Raw genomic sequence first — 14,520 nt, 5'->3', positions numbered from 1 at the left:
CTAGGAGATGGAATATCTTGTGTGAAGGACAGTGAGGAGCTCAGTTTTACGGTAATAGATACTGATGTCATTGAACTGTGGAATACATAGATGGCAGTAAGGTAAAAGAAGACTAAAAAAGTAGAAGCTTATAAAGGGCTTTAAAAATCAAACAAAAATTTTTATATTTGCTTCTGGCAGTAATAGGGAGCCACTGGAGTTTATTGAAGTGAGGTATGTGACAGTTAGATCTGTGCTTTAGAAAGATCAATTAGGTGGTTAAGTAGAGCATGTACTGGAAAGCAGAAAGAATTGAGACCTACCAGTAGGCTATATTGCAATAATTCAGGTGTGAGGTGATGAGGACCTTCACCAGAGTGATGGCAGTTTCAGAGAAAAAAGAGGGACAAGAGGTTTTTGTTTTTTTTTACCACTCAAAAACTTTTAATGCCAGGTTGTGCTTTAACCCAAACACCCCACACATGTACACATACTCTGAGTAAAGAAATCCCAAGGAAGGCTGGGTCATGCATTAAGTATGTGGGGTGAGGACTTTGGCATGACGTAAGTCGGGGTATGAGAAGAAGTGGCCCCAAATGAAGCACAGCTCCCTCCCCTCTTCACAGCTGAGATCCCTCAATGGCAGTGGAACAAGACATCAATGCCACGGCAATGAGGAGACCACAAGGATCCTGGGGGGGGTAATGGAAAGGCTTGGTTTCTTTACAGTATTACAAAATGTGTTTTAAGAAGAAAAAAAACCAGCCCTGGCCTGCCAGCAGCAGCCTGTTCATGAGGTGGAGCTACAGGACCTGTAGGAGGCCTGAGCACAGCTGGGTGTTGGTACATGAGGGCAGGCGCAAGGCTTGGTCTATGACTGGTACTGAGAAGACCTCAGGACTCCCCAGTACTCTCATCCCCTGCAAAGAAGCAACTGAGTTTGAGGTACATATTGCATGTACCCAGTTGAGACCAGGAGCTGGGGTAGCTAGTGCAGTGAAGCTAGTCATCCGTCTGGGGCCTATTTTCACATGAGGAGGAAAACAAAAACTCCCATCTTCTTCAATGTAAAATAATCAAAGCAACACGACCTATTACCTACAAACTCACAACTCAAAACTATTTTTACAATTGTCCTCACAAGTTTTGCTAAGGTTTGAAGTGTGGGGAAGTTTAATTTTTCTTTCTTTTCCCCATTTCCAGCTTGCAGTGTTTTCCATTGTGGAAGGACATTTCTAACTGCAAGGCAGAAGTATGTGTTGAGACTGTCTATAGAGAAAGGGCTATATATAGGGCCCCATACAAAGGGTCATCAGATTCCTTTCATGCTGATATCCTCTTCCTTCAAAGCAAACTTTCTCCTCCACACCTCTGAAATGAGGACAGCAGGGTCTTCTTTCTTCAGCAATCTCTGAATCAGGTCTTGGCTCTTCTTCATCCGGAGAATATCCTTCAGGATGCCGATCAGGTCTGCAAAGCTGCTAGCCTTTGAGAGAGACATGTAGTCTTTGTCTTGGGCTAAGCTGCAGGCAGCTGGGAAGTCAAGTTTCACAACACTCAGAGCTGGCAGAACGTAGCACGGGGGCTGATGCAAGCTCAGGGCCTTCTAACTCGGCCTCCCCCATGATGTCACTAATGACAAAGGGAGTTATAGAATGGAATGAGGATCCAAAACAAGGTAAAGGAGAAGAGACATTTGAACTTCCCGAAGATAAGAAATCTGGCATTAATGAAGGCAAAGCTGTATCTGCAGCAACCATTTTGGCAATCTGGCTGCCGCAGGTGTCTTGTCTCATCTTGTAGTTCAGTGGTTCAGCTCAGGGCTGGTAGGCCTGGCTTCTTCAAGTCCAGGAGCTTCTTCTCTGGCCCTCCAAGGGTGGCCACAGAAGCCTTGTGCTGCATGAGCCCAGTGGGCTGGGCTTCACTTATGCCCCCAGGGCCGGGTGTCACTCCTGTCTGGAGCATGGGTTTCCTCTTCATCTGCTGCTGTCCAGGCAATATCAGCCAAAGGCCGGCCAGGGGCTCACCGCTGTCATACAGGTCAGAGATGTTGGGCGGTGTCAGAAAGGACACCAGAGGGCGTGGTTTCTAGGGCAGGTTGGTCCCAATACTTCGCACTACACTTCCAGCATTTCCATGTGGTTTGTTCTGTCAGCAGTAGCATCTGTTTCCATCTCCGGTATCACAGCGTGCTCCCACCTGGCAGGGCTTCCTCATGTTAGGCCATCTTTGAGAACAGCAGGTCTCTAACTCACAGGTCCCCTCCCAGAGTTGCCCGGAAGTCCCTCCCCCCACCAGTGGCTCACTTCCCCTTCTGCTCACCACCCTCCCGCGGAAGTGGCTCTTCACCCCTGCGCATTGTGCTGTTCTATCCCAGGTCAGGGCCCCAAGAGGTGTTTCGAAGATAGAAACAACGGGACTTGACACCTTGTATCAATTATTTGACCAAAAAATATTGATTAAGCATCTATGTGTCAGATATTGTGCTACATACTGGGAATAAAAGAGAGAGGGATTAAAAAAATAAGGAAGAAAATATGTCATCATCAATTTTAGTGGGGTAAGATGTCAAACTATTTTCATTATCTTACATTTATGAGTTCCTGGTGATGCCTTCCTTTCTGGGGTGGCAGTGAGAAAGAGGGAGGGGGAGAGGGAGAAAGTCAGGGAAAGGGAGAGGCAGACAGAAGTAGACAGAGAGAGTCAGAGAAAAGACAGAAACAGAGACAGACAAAATCAGATAAGAGAGAAACATAGAATAGATACAGAGAATGAGAGAGCTCCAGAACATCAGGATCTTTATCTGGAAAAATTATTTACGAAAGGATACAAAGTACATAAACAAGATTTAAAGGGGACAGAAAGCTCCTTAGGTTAAGTGATGCCAGTTCAACAAGCAATGGAAGGAGAGAAAGTGGAGACCACCATAGTTTGGTAGTAAAGTCTGTTCAGGCAAGTCATTCCTTAAATGGGTCAGTGAGTCAGTCATTTTTTAGTTATACCCAACTCTTTGTGACCCCCATTTAAGGTTTTCTTGGTGAGGAAACTGGAGTGATTTGCCATTTCCTTTTCCAATTCATTTTACCGAGGAGGAAATTGAGACAGAAAGTTAAAGTGACTTCTCCAGGGTCATACAGCTAGTAAGTGTCTAACGCCATATTTGAACTCAGGAAGATGAGTCTTCCTAAATTCGGGCCCATTACTCTATCCTGGCAATTCCTAATTGCCACTTAGTCAGACAAGGCTCCAACTGCTTGTTATACTCAGTTTAGGGTAGTCACATCTAGTTATTTGTAATCTGATTGCTGCTGGGTCCCAAGGTTCTAAAGTTCCTGTGCTTATTTGCCTTCCTTCAACCTCCCATGATACTTTAGGTCCTCATTTGCCTGGCAAAACTACATTAAAATGTGGCTCAAAACTACCCCACCCAATTTTAGCCTTGATACCTTAACTAGGTGAGAACATGTCTCAATCAATAAGCTTTACATTATATGCTAAAAGGTCTTTGAACTGGAATAACTTTTCAGATAGGCCCAGGAAACTTGGGTTCCGATGGCCCAGGGAATATTTATAAATTATTAAGCAAATTGAAAAGGGATTCATTTTAGAAATTTGGCCAATAATAACTTCCTAGATGAACTCTCTGAGAAGGAACCACTTGGGGGAGGAGAAGCCTTGATTTTGGCTTTGAGCCTTTTCCCTCCCCTCTTTGGTCTTGGATTTATTTATCTTCCCATCAGTGTCTATCTGAAGCTTTTTTTTTTAAATAGGCAGTTGGGGTTAAGTGACTTGCCCAGTGTCACACAGCTAGTAAGTGTGGGAGTCTGGATTTGAACTCCGGTTTTCCTGACTTGAGGACCAGTGGTGAATTCACTGAACCACCTAGCTGCCCCATACTACATGAAGTTTGAGCTCAATTTCCCTTGAACTCAGTGTATTATAGATTTTTTAGGGGGGGGATTTTATCCCAATTATCCAATTCTTCCAATTTGATCATATTCCAGTTGTTCAATATTCCTTAATGGATATCCCTTTCTAAAAGCTACTGAAGATTTACCAACTAAATGAATCACAGTTCATATCTTTGAGGAGAGTATACTGGTGAGGGCTTTAGATTATAAAATTAGAGAATCACTCTATGAACCCTGAGTAGGAGTTTAGCAAGCCTAGTTCTGGAAACCCCTCTCATCTTTTTTCAAGTATCTTATTGGACATAAAGTCTGTAAAAATAATTTTGAGGCCAAGTATTACTTTTTCCATCAAGAATTATAAGTCACTTTGTAGACTTTGTGGTTTCAAATTAAATATGATATTGACTATTAAGCTTTATGGAAATTAGAAAACATTTGAACAAAATATATGGTGCCTGAGTAATTGAGAATGACAAACATAAGTTAAAGTCATTAAAATAATTTCATTGTTACTGAATATGATGCTCTGTGTGTCTGTATTGGTTGGGAACATCATCAATACCTTGAATCAGATGTTGAAAACAAATATATTTGATGTTGCATAGATATAGAATGCCTGGGCTAAAATAATGGGGAAAGTGATTTTCATTTAACTATTTTGTTTTATGTTGTTTTTAAGCTTGGTTGGCAAGCTATAGTTCACCTTAAAATCACTGTCTTGTAAAATTGAAGTAATTCCACAAAAGCAATGATCCTTTACTCTAAATATTCAATAATGTCTTTTATATAGTCTGTCTAGGTCTGCAGAGCTCCAAAGTATCACTTTTTTTCCACTCAAAGATCCTCTAATAGATATAACAGTGGAAGCTTAATAGGGACAAATTTAAAATCTATATCAGTGATATAAATTTAGATTGTGAGTCCTTAACTAACGTCCTTTACTGTTTTAGAAATTAGATGAAGAGTGCCCAAATTCTACCAGGTCTGTTTGGGTCATATGTCTTTGCTCTCCTATTGTAATGTTAAGGAATTAGTCAATGCAGTTTCTCATACTGTTTCATATAATTATATAAAAATATGATATAATCTCTATAGTCTATGAATTATAAATATGTGTATAAAATTATATAATGAAGTTGATACTGTGCAGCCTTGTTTTTCTTATCTCCACCTACTCTTATCTGTAATTTATCTGTATAATTTTGCTTTGTAAGCTAGCTTTTATAAAGTTCTTTCTAGCCACTGGATTTTAGCTAAGTGGTGTAGTCAATATAATATTGGTCCTGGAGTCAAGAATATATAAATTCAAATCCAGCCTCAGACACTTATTATCTGTGATCTTGGGCAAGTCACTTAACTTCTCTAAGACTCAGTTTTTTCATCTGTCAAAAGGGGATTATAATAGTAACTACTTTCCATATGTAAAGCACTTCATAAGCCTTAAAGCATTGTATAAATGCTGGTTATTATTATTTTTTAGAGTCAGAGGACTTTGGTTCAAATACCACCAATGTCATTTTGTAACCATATGGCCTCGGGCAAGTCATTTTACCCATTTGGACCTCTCCTTCCTCATTGCAGACAGATTACAAGGTTCCTTCTAGCTTTAAGTCTATGATCAATTACTCTCCCTCAGAGTAAGCAATTTAATCAGAGAAAACATATGTGTGCCACAGAGTGCTATCATTGAGGGTATTTACTCTTTTTGAGTGTTCTTTTTTTAATGATTTTAGTCCCAAGTGTTTGTATAGCTTTTGAGTAATCACATGAAGGTCTTGCTTATTCCAGGTCAATTTTTGTTGTTGTTCAGTCATTCAGTTGCATCCAACTCTTTGTGACCCTATGGACCATAGCACATAGTCAATTTACCAATATCCAATGTAACACCCATTTTTAGCAATAAGGGTAGGAAACTGTCAAAGCCGACTTTAGCACTGCTATTGATTCCCTCATACTATCAGTGATTAAATATGGTTTCTATGTGATAACTTAAGCAAATCCTTTTCTAATAATTCGATTGTATTCACTGCTATAAATATGTATTAAGGACCAACTACCATTCTAGGTACCAGGAACATAAAAGCAGTTAGGACAAAGGCTCAGCACTCAAGGAGCTAATAAGCAGTAAGAGCATTGGATTTGGAGTCAAATCACTTGATTTTGAAAGGCCAACTCCATTACCACCTGAATGATTTAAGAAAGTCACAAATTCCCTTGGTTTCCTCAAAGAGTGAAACATAGGCCTTACATGATCTCTAAAGTCCCTTCATGTTCTGAATCCTATGGTTTTTATAATCTATTGTTGGTATAAGGTTTTATAATATATTATAATATAATCTTTATATATTGAAGATAGATACACAAAAAGCTATGATACAAGGAGAATCTGATAAGGACAAAAGAACGGGCTTAAAGTGTCATGAGAAGTATGAGGAAGCAGGAGAAAAGAAAACTTTCACTGACAAGGATGGTGGTGAGGGAAGGGGTTTCTGCAGAGGTGACACCCAAGTGGGAGAGACTTCAACAGATGAAGATTGTCAGTTATTCCAGATGTGGGGACAGAATGAGCAAAGATGTGGGGATAGGAGAGGGCTGAAGCAGAATGGGGGTGAAGTATAGTATAGTTTTGTTAAAACCTAAAGTATGCAGCTGGGTGGCAAAATGGATAGAGTACTAGGCCTGGAGTCAGGAAGACTCATCTTTGAGTTCAAATCTGGCCTCAAACACTTACTAACTGTGTGATTCTGGGTTCAAGTCCCCTAACCCTGCTCACCTCAGTTTCCTCATCTGTAAAATGAATTGGAGAAAAAAATGACAAACTACTCCAGTATCTTTCCAAGAAAACCCCACATGGGGTTACAAAGAGTCAGATATTACTGGGAACAACTGGACAACAGCAAAGTGTATAGAGGATAATATGTGATAAGGCTGCAAATGGAGTCTAGAAGAAGAGAGGAAACAAGAAAGAAAACAGAGAGGAAGAAAAGAAAAAAAGAAGGAAGGAAACACCCAAGTACCTACCATGTGCCAGACACTGTGCTAAGAATTTTACAAATATTATCTCAGAGTTGGGAGATGGAGTGTTGTTTGAAGAATAGCAAGGAAGCCAGTGCTACTGGATAAGAGTATGAAGATCAATTTAACAGCTGAGTGGAGAATTTTCACAGGTTGTGAGTTCCTTGAAAACTTTTTTATTTCCAGATCTTAGTACACTGCCTATTATCTGGTAATTGCTTGTTGTTGATTGTGAGGAAAATGATAAGGATATGCCACTTTGAGAAAGCATGTCATTCAAAATCCATCAGAAGAAAGCTTAAGAACTGTTATAGCAGTTCACATCATTTGGCATCAAGCTTAACTTGATCATTAGTTAAATGGTAGTGATGCACAGGAGTTTTATCATATTCATATTTATCATATTGATTTATTGATGGTACCGTGTCTTAGAGTGCTCCAGCCTTTGAAACAATTCACATAAGTGAAAATGAGATGGAAGTTAATTTCATTTGTTCTGGATTAATAATTTATGAGAGGTAGCATGCTGTAGAGGCTAGAGAGTGAGGAAGTCAGGAAGAATGGGATTAAGTTCAATGACTGACACATACTGGCCATGTGACCCTAGGCAAATCATTTAATGTCTTAGTGCCCTGGGTAGCTCTCTAAAATGTTAAATTGTGTGAAGGTGGTGCATCAGTTGAGGTTTCATCATAGGGACTGATAGCAACTCAGTCTTATAAATAAATTCTATGTTCCATATGCATAAGATATAAGAAAACACACATGAAATCAGTGTTACAAATTAGTTTCTATCTTCCAAATAATTCCAAAATTAAAGTTCATTAAAAAGTTTGTTGCCTTTTGTTTTTATGCCACAGTAATTTTATATTAAGCATTTCTTTCCTTCCTCCCTCCTCCAAATTGAAGTCTTCCTCATTACAAAGGAAAAAAAAAACATTCAAGGAAAATCACCTGATAACAGAAACCATATCTGTCAGTGTATACCTTAGTACACAACTGGAGTCCCCCACCTCTCTACTGAGAAGAGGGAGGTATGTTTCCTTAATCAGTTTTAAAGCAATTCACTTTTATATTAGAAATTTCTGCAGGGGAATTTGTAAAAGGTAATTTTTTATTATGACTTGTTCTTTTGAACAACTATTCAATGAATAGTTTGATATCATTTTGGGTTTTTTTTTCCCTTTTTCTTTTAGAGTATCCTTTAAAGAAATTCAAAGTCATATTTCTTTCTTTAATGATTTGTTCTTCCAAATTTGGTAAACATTAATTCCATTTTCTCCCAGAATTCCTATCAGAGATTAGAATTGATATGAATTTTTGGTTTACTTTCTTGCTTAGGCACCAACATCTTTAATAATGCCAAGAAAGCTTGGGGAAATGAATCTAACAATCCTAGCTGGGCTGTAGCCTTGACCTCTTGTAATATGTATTCAAGTGGTCAAAGAAATGGTTGGAGTTTGGAGGTTTTTTTTGGTCTTGTTCTTAAAAACTCAGCTATTAGAGAAAATGAACATGAAAATGAATAGTCAGTGATATTTCAGATCTAAATAACATTACCCACTATACTACAGAAAATTAAATCGACTTAAGCTAGGTTCAAATTTTATGCTTGAGTGAACTCCTTTAGTGGAAGCCATTTGTATGTAATTTGATAGAGTAAATGAGATAAGGATAAAGAAGGCACACGTATGCAAGCAGTATAAGTAGATTTTGAAAAGATGTAATAAGAAAAAAATTCATGAATTATGAAAATTTCTTGAGGAAGTCTTTCTTTGGGAACTTAGTTTCTATTGTGAGACAAGGGAATCATCTAATGGAATTGATCCAAAATGATTCTAAAGAACTGAATATGTCTCTGGGGGTAGAGATGCTTGTCACAAGAAATGAGAACTAACATATTACTGTTGAATTTTAAGATATTCTATGGCTTTCACATTAATTAAATTCTGATATTTTATTTAACTTGCCTTTTAGATCTCCAACTGTGATAGCCCCTTTGACAAACTCATAAGCCTTTCTACCTCTATTGCTCCTGCCATTTGCTCCTATATCTTTATTTCTGTTCTTTGATCCCTTCATATCTCTCAAACTATCACCCTATTTATGGCTAGATCTGATTACCTAGACATCCCAGAACCCTGTGGTTGACCATTTCCATAACATTTTGTGAGTAGCCTCTAATTCTTTGGTTGACTGATCTTAAACTGTCTCCTTCTTGCCAATCCCCAACCTGAGATGAATACAACTGTCTGCTGTTCCAACTTCCCCTCCTTGGCTGCTGGAGAATGTAATGAAGCTCTAATAATTGGTTTCACTATAAACATATGTTATCTTGCTTAGTTTAATAACCAGGAGGCAATTCAACAAATATTTGCTTAGTATTTACCTATTATATGCAAGCCATTGTGCTAAGGATTCAAAGACAAAACAAAAGGAAAGGAAAGGTAATATACTTTTTTCTCCCAGTTTACTTGCAGCACTTTATTTTGAAGGGCATTTCATTCTAGAGTGGTGGAGACAACATGTGACATAAATAAATGCAAAATATACACAAGGTGATTTTAAGGGGAAGTAACAGGGCTAAGATATAGGATTTGTAGAGGGCACAATGGAATAGTAGGAAAGAGTGGGATAGAGACAAAGGAGGGGATGGAGCTGATATGGAAAGATATGCATGTACAGGGAGTTAAGGCTACAGAAGGGAATTTTTACCTAGGCAGCCTATAACTATGAAGTATGGTAAACCTATAGGGCCATTGATTGTCATCTCCTTTTTAATTACCAAATTATTATTGACTTTCTTATTAGTCCCTAAAATAAAGTTGAAAAAGGGAGAGTTACATGTATATGTTCAGAGCAGTATGTTCAGTCTTGAGTCTTGTCTAATAGTCAAGGCAATGGTCAATAGTCCTAGGAACCAGCTGAGTAAATAAGGATGAACTCTCTTGCGCTTAGTCAGGTCAAGTCTGCTGCAGGACTCACTCTGTTGTTAAATATATAATATCATTGATGTCCAGCAATCCTTTCCTGATATCCAGTAATTCTTTTGAGTTGACTCCCTTTCACAGTTCACATATCAGCTGCTTAAAACCTATCCTATGCCTCCTGTATTCAGTCCTACTCTTATCTTCATTCTAAATATATTATCTTACCTTCAGATTTCCTGAGAAAACCAAGACCAGAATATTAAAACTGGAAAGGACCTTAGAGGCCATGCCTATACTTAATAATAATAATGATAGCTAACATATGACTATGTGCCAGGTACTGGGCTAAGTACTTAAAATCATAATTATATCATTTAATCCTCACAACAACCCTGGGAAGTAGGTGCTATTATTATTCTCATTTTAGAATTAAGGAAACTGAGGCAAACAGAGTTCAAGTGACTTGCCCAGGGTCACACAGCAAGTAACTATTTTAGACTAGGCTTGAATTCAGGTCTTCCTGACTCCAGGCCTATCACTATTATCCACTGTATCATAGCTGACCCATACTTTAAAGATTCCCCACTTCAGCATACCCCACAAGTATTATTTTAGATAACACAAAACAAAGAGGCATAGCTAACATACTAGATGACAGAATTATATTGAAAAAGATCTTCATAGAATAGAATATTGAATTGCAGGAAGAAGACATTAATTATTTAAGTGACTAATTTTAGCACTCCAACCCAAACTTAAGTTCCTGGAAGCATTCTTGGTTATATCTACTGCTTGTATATCTCCCTGTTCATTCCTCTGAATCTCCACCAACCAGCCAAAATGAATTGTGAATGAAGCATTGTAGCATCATGGTAAGGCAAAATAAAAGTCAAGGTAAACAAGAAAAGGTTAAATCATACAGCTGGAGTTATCACTTGAGGCAGCCAGGTGGTACAAAGGATATATTGCTGGAACCTGGAGTTAGTAAAGTGCATTTTTTTCTGCTTCTGGCTGTTTCCTTGTAGAATCATTGGATCAGAAGTTTGGAGTTGAAAGTGACCATTGAGTCCAATATGCTCATTTTACAGATAAGGAAACTGAGGCTGATTGACTTGCCTAGAGTCACATATCTAATACATTTCTGAGGTAGGATTTAACCTTCAGTCTTCTTGACTAACCCCAGAGCTTTATACACTACACCACTAAATCATTTCATGCAGCATAGTTTGTCTAGCACTCAAAAACAATATCAAAAGGACGAAACTCCAAATGTTGTAGCCATACTGAAGGTTGAGACATGATTTAAATGAACTTCTTCAGTCCTTCAAGGCATGTATGTGTTTCTTTTTTCCCTCCTGTGGCTGTTCCTTCCACTGAACTGTATCTGATTCCTTCATGATGTGACTAAATGTAAACGAAAGGTTAAGGTGAACTCAATACATGGCACTAAAGAGAACAGTGTCCTACATAAAAGACAGATATGCTGCTGTTTCAGCTAGCAGAGAGATTGTCACAAAAAGTGCCTAAATGTCCGATGGCTAATCACCATAGGATAAGAAAATAAAATAGCTTGGAGGACTGAAATAAATCCCTCCTTACAAATCCAACCTTGTAATAGGATTTATGGCCAAGATATCCCTCCAGTGCCATATTAATAAAACTCCAACTGCAAGGACTTATTGGACAATGGAAGGTGGGACTGGGGGTGTTGTTTCTCTTCAAGCAAATGTATACATTGACTCATTTTATGTAACCTCTGATGACTTATGTAGAATTTAATTTGTTGAATGAATATTTGATAAATGAATTTAAAATTTAAAAAAAGTAACCGAAAAAAACAACCCTTTTCTCTTTCTTCAACAAGAGCCCTTTTATTCCATCTTATTGAAGTACTATATTGCTCTAAGCATAAGCCCTCAAAAATAAAGAGTTCAATTTTCAAACAAAAGAAATTCTTAAAAGAATGACAAACATCATTAATAAAGGTATGAATTCAAGACTGACATATATTGGCTGTGTTCCCTGAGCAAGTCACTTAGCATCTCAGTGCCCTAGGTAAATTTACACAATTTTCCAAATTACAGAGAATTCACAGACTTGAGTTGGTAGAAGGTGTTTCTTTTCCTTATTTGGGAGTTCCCCATGCAAATGAAATCACAAGTCAGCTACCCATCCTAGTTTTACAGTTAATCATGAACTTGTCGAAAGACTAGGTGTTATTTGAAAGAGGAGAAGGCAAATACAGAGATATGTTAACAAGGAAATAAGAGGGAGTCCCTCCCCTTGCCCATCCCTATGTACAAGCCACCATGTTAGAAGAGTGTTATGTAGAGGATAGGAGTGCTATAACTGGGGTTAGGAAGACCTAAGTTTGAATCATCTCAAAGACTAGTTGTGTAACATTAGGCAAGTCATTTAAACTCTGAGCCTCAGTCTCTCCATTTGTCAAACTAGAATGAGGTAGTGTCTGTTCTTAATAGTATCTATTTTGAAGAGTTCTTCCAAGCATGTGTATAAAGTAGTTTGTAAACTTGAAAGTGCTACTTTATTCTCATTATTCTCATTTTCTATATTTTTGAAAGCTTGGTATAAGAGACAGTGTTGTGTACTGGATAAAGAGCCAGCCTTGGAATCAATTCAGATCCTACCTCTGTCATATGCTGGATGTGTAACCCTGGGCCACATGAAAGGCATATAACTTCTCAGCACCCTTGGTGATTTTCCAAGACAATAAATTGCAGAACAGGTCCTGCTTTTTGTGGGCAAAGTGAATTTTCCCGTTAGGAATCCTCTATATCAGTGAAATCACTAGCCAGATCTAAAATCATTAAGAATTGTATTTTGGATCTCTTAAGGAATAGTTGAGTAAAATGAAGATGTTTAGCTTAGACAAGAATCAAAGGTAATATGATAGCTTTCTTCCAGTATTTAAAGGACAGTCTTATAGAGCAGGGATTAGACTTTCTCAGTTTGGTCCCAGAGGAAAATCAGGAGCAATTAATTGATGAACCAAATTTAGGCTTGATATCAGGAAAACCTTCTAAAAAATGAGAGTTATCCAAAGGTGGAATGGGATGCCTTAAGAGGTAGAATTTCTTCCTCATTAGAAGTTTTAAGTAAAGGAGAGGTTAGATGACCACTTGTTAGGTATGTTGTAATAGGGATTCTTTTTCTGGTGTGGGTTGAAGAAGATGGATATTGTGTCCCTTCCCACTAAAATTCTGTTCAATTCTTTGATATCAGGACATCCGTTTATAACCATTATTTAAATATTTTTTTAATTTTAAATTTTTTATAATATTTTTTCAATTACATGTAAAGAAAGTTTTCAACATTGACTTTTAGAAGATTTTGAGTTCCAAACCTTTTTCTTCCTATCCCCATCCTAAGATGACAAGCCATTTGATATAGGTTATACACATACAATCATATTAAACATATTTCCACATTAGTATTGTATAACCATTCTTCAACTTTTTCACAATTCAAATAAATTCAAAAGCTGATAGTTAATTTATATATAATAATCAACATTGGCATTCCAAAGGATCAAAGATGTTGATTTTGAAGGGACTTTAGATGCCATCTAATTGTCACAATAAACAATCAGACTTTCAAGGCTATTGTAGTCATACTGATATGATTTCAATATACTTTTTAATACTTTAGGGATCTGTGATTTTGTCAGTGTAGGTACTCATTTTACCAGATCATATTACAACCTGGATACAACTTAGTAACTAGAAAGTTGCCATGACTGAACAATTTATCACATTAAGTGACTTGGTGACGAACTGCAGAAGCTACTTTGTCTGGTCCTTAGTGGTCAGATATAAGTTTAGTTACTTGACTCATATTCAAAACCTTTTCAACTCACTAAATTCAGTCAGAGCTTATACTCTATCTTCAAAGCTCATTAGAATGCAGAATCACCTTTGCAATACAATGAAGCATCTGAGTGTAACTATAGTGGAAGGTTTAAATATGAATGTATAGGTAACAAATAGGCTTAATTTTCTTTTTTCTTTTTGCCTTTTTTTTTGGAGGGGGGAGGGCAGGGCAATTGGGGTTAAGTGACTTGCCCAAGGTCACAAAGCTAGTAAATGTTAAGTGTCTGAGGCCAAATTTGAACTCAGGTCCTCCAGACTCCAGGGCCAGTGCTCTATTCCCTGCACCACCTAGCCGCCCCAGGCTTAATTTTCTTAATATCATTTCCTCAACTTCCATGAAAAAAGAAAAGAACATTCAGTTATTTATCAAACATTTATCAAGCATTTATTGTAAGCCACATTGTGCTAAGTGATAGAAATACAAAGAAAGGGGAGGAAAAGGGACATGAATATATAAAATAGCCTGATATTGCATTGACTATTTTTGAGGAAAACTAGTAGCTATTTTAGAATCTAACTTTTCAATCTCTACTGTGTTTCTACATCTATGTCTATTTTCCATGCAATGTCTTGGCTCTGTTTGTTGATTACAGGACGCAGCAAGGGGTGAAGAGGAAGAAGTTGATGGCAGCTGGATAACTAAAATAAGAGGATAAGAAAATAAAGTTAGTAAAAAGTCCATTTCCTCATCAGAATTAAGAGAAATGGATTTATCTTTTTCAGAAGATATCTTAGACAACTATGATCTCCCAATAGCATGTGGTCATTTACAGACCCAAGTTAGTCCACCTCTTC

General features: G+C 37.7%; 1 pseudogene; it reads right to left on the bottom strand.

Annotated features, from left to right (window-relative positions):
* Positions 1–1,291: 1,291 nt before the first annotated feature.
* Positions 1,292–2,153, bottom strand: LOC138148084 (mitochondrial fission regulator 1-like pseudogene; annotated as a pseudogene).
* Between the last annotated feature and the right edge of the window lie 12,367 nt (positions 2,154–14,520).

Source organism: Petaurus breviceps, unplaced genomic scaffold (genome assembly GCF_028583685.1).
Source record: "Petaurus breviceps papuanus isolate PSGF00001 unplaced genomic scaffold, PetGlider_PUasm1.0 90822, whole genome shotgun sequence".
NCBI classification, from domain to species: domain Eukaryota; kingdom Metazoa; phylum Chordata; class Mammalia; order Diprotodontia; family Petauridae; genus Petaurus; species Petaurus breviceps.
The sequence above is the reverse complement of the archived record's forward strand: the minus strand, read 5'-3'. Positions and strand labels throughout refer to the sequence as shown.